The sequence below is a fragment of the Cryptomeria japonica genome, chromosome 1, assembly GCF_030272615.1.
Source record: "Cryptomeria japonica chromosome 1, Sugi_1.0, whole genome shotgun sequence".
Lineage (NCBI taxonomy): Eukaryota > Viridiplantae > Streptophyta > Pinopsida > Cupressales > Cupressaceae > Cryptomeria > Cryptomeria japonica.
In genome coordinates, this window is record NC_081405.1 from 133,926,889 (window position 1) to 133,929,759 (window position 2,871).

The following is a 2,871-nucleotide window of genomic DNA, read 5'->3' on the forward strand; positions in this document are numbered from 1 at the left end:
TTTGCCTTTATTATTATTTTCCTTGCAATTTATAACCCTTAGGGTTGGATTGATGTTTCAATACCCAAAGATGTGTTTTTTCAAATTGTAAGGAAATTCACATAGTCTTGAGTGTGTTCTCCATTAGGTTTGCACGTGTTTCAATTTCAAATAAAAAATGACATAGTAACATTGATATCTTTTTTAGCCTTCTAACCGTGTATTTTTTTCTACATTTCAATTATGTTAGGATTTTGATCTTTAATTTCGTTTACTCGTGTCTCAATTTTCATCAAAAATTCATGTGCAATATTTTTTGTCTTATTTTTTTACTTGTTCACTTAAATTCAAAATAATTAAAGTTTAGAAACAAGATTTTACTTGACACATTGTTTTTTATTTATTTTCAATTAATTTCTACAATGCTCAATTTTCTATTTTTCAAGATTTGTCCAATTTAAAAATTAGTAAAAAGATTCATACATTCACTTAAAAACTAGTAGAAAATTAAACATAAACTACATGGTATTAGCTAATTTTTTATTGAAACGATTTTTAAAATATTGAAAAAGGTTAAAATTTTAGGGGACGTACAATAGTTGCTATGTTATGTTTTTTAAAGAAATAGACAAATTGTGTGTTGTGCCCCTATTTGAACCCCTTAATCTTCACCATTTTAAAAAAATAGTAGTTTAGAAAGTAGATTCAGAGCACTATGACTCTTGTTCTTGTTGTGTATTCAAAATTTGAACGTAACTATCTTTAATTTCTAAACCAAGATGCGTATCTTTTGATTAAAAAAAAGTGGCCACTTGAGAACCCTTTTTGGTTCCCAATTTCTATGCACTTATCCTTGAGAAGTGTGATAGATCTCCAACATAACATCTTATCTAAATTTTATATTGTGCAATAGTTTAATAATCCCTTAATTATTATTAGGACTAAGAGAGCCATTGTCAAATGCTTCCCTATACATTGTAAAATAATCCATTATGATACAAGGCCATATAGTGTTGAGATATGAAATGACCAATTGGTTGCAACATCAGTAACTTCCCAATGGGAATTCACAATTGAAAATTTCTCAACCAATGATAAATATAAGCTAACTCATGCTCTTGGAAAATGAAAGGTCACATCACAAGCCCAACTATTGGCTTGGAAACTATTCCATTATTGTCTCTCTATTAGAGATTGTCTTTCTTTTGATCAATTTTCTCCCTTATTAAACCCATTCAATAATAAAAAAGAAATAGCCAAACATGATTTCAGGTTCCTTGCACACTCCTAGTCCCTTTGGGAACATATTCTCTCAATACTACCAACTATTTTCTCAATGAAACTAACCTAGATATTAGCTCTTTTAGGAGCTAATATTTCTTAAAATGTCATCTCTAAATCTTGTTGGCAAACTATTCATTTATATATTAGGAAACAAATATATTTTGTTGTTTTCTAATAATATCATTTCTCTTGGACTCATTATTTTAGAACTATTCTCCGATTTGTAGGTGGCAAATCTTGCCAACATCTTATAGAAAATATTATATTATAATATGGAACACACGAAGCATATGAATGATATACATGAATTTGTTGGGTACATTTACTAAGAATCAAACTAATTTTGTTAAGATATTTGACAAAATGACTATCTTTTACATAATTGGAAACACAAATGTTTTGTTGTTTTCTTATAATATCATTCCTCTTGTAGTCATTATTTTAGAACTTTTCTCCAAATTATAGCTGACAAATCTTGTCAACATCTTATAGAAAACATTATATTCTAATATAGAGCTCACAAAGCATATGAATGATAAATTTACTAAGATTCAAACTAATTTTGTTAGGATATTTGACAAAATGACTACAAATTTTGAGTTATTTTTGTAACTTGACAAAACTCTTCACATTAAAGAATGCATCAACCCTAACAATTACCTCCCAATTGTGAGTTATCAAGAACAACCACACTTCCATTAAATATTTGACACATATTTGAACTCTATAAAATGATCTTACACTACTAAAATTGGTGCATAATAATAATCAACAATGCACCCTTCTATATGGACACCTTAGGGGAGGTCCCCATGTGGCTGCTTAGCTTATTTTGGCTAGCAACAACTGCTCAACTTTTTGAGGAACAATTTGTGGAGTAGGCGGCACCATGGATAGTAAAATTGCTATTTATTTTTATGCAATCCTCTTAAATCATTTTGTAAATGAAATTATCGGTAATATTTCTTACAAATAAAATTTGTAGGCAAAATTGTAGACAAAAAAAAAAGTAAAGAAAAATAAAATGGTGAAGCCACATATCGATTCTTCAATAAGCAACTTCTGCATATTTCTAACCCCCCTTTTCTTCAAAGCTTATTTTCAATATTTAAGCAGCTTCGTTCCAATAAATAGGGAAAGATTCCAATTTATCATTTTCTCTAATTAAAAGTTTACATGGGAACTCTCTAGCTACTAAATTTAAACTGAAAAGGTTCATAAATAACTGCATAGAGACACGAGATTAGACAAATTTTATAAGTCCCAATAGATTTCTACTTAATAAGATAATAGAACTATATTACATCTCTTTTTGTGTTTTTTTTTAGCCCTTCAAATTAAGGCTTAGATCCTATACTTTTATGTTATATAAATTATTCTCCTTGTTTGGTCTTTTCTAGCAAAAAAAATAAATAAAAAAATGGCCTCTATCAACTTTGAAGTAGACCTTAAAAATAGTTAATTTAACTATTAAACAAAGACACCTTCATTAGTAATAGAGAACATCCAATGGTATATAACTCAAATGAAAAACATTTCCTGACAAACGGCAATCAAACGTTGTCTTAGGAATCGAATAATGACATAAATAGCAGACAATCTTATGAA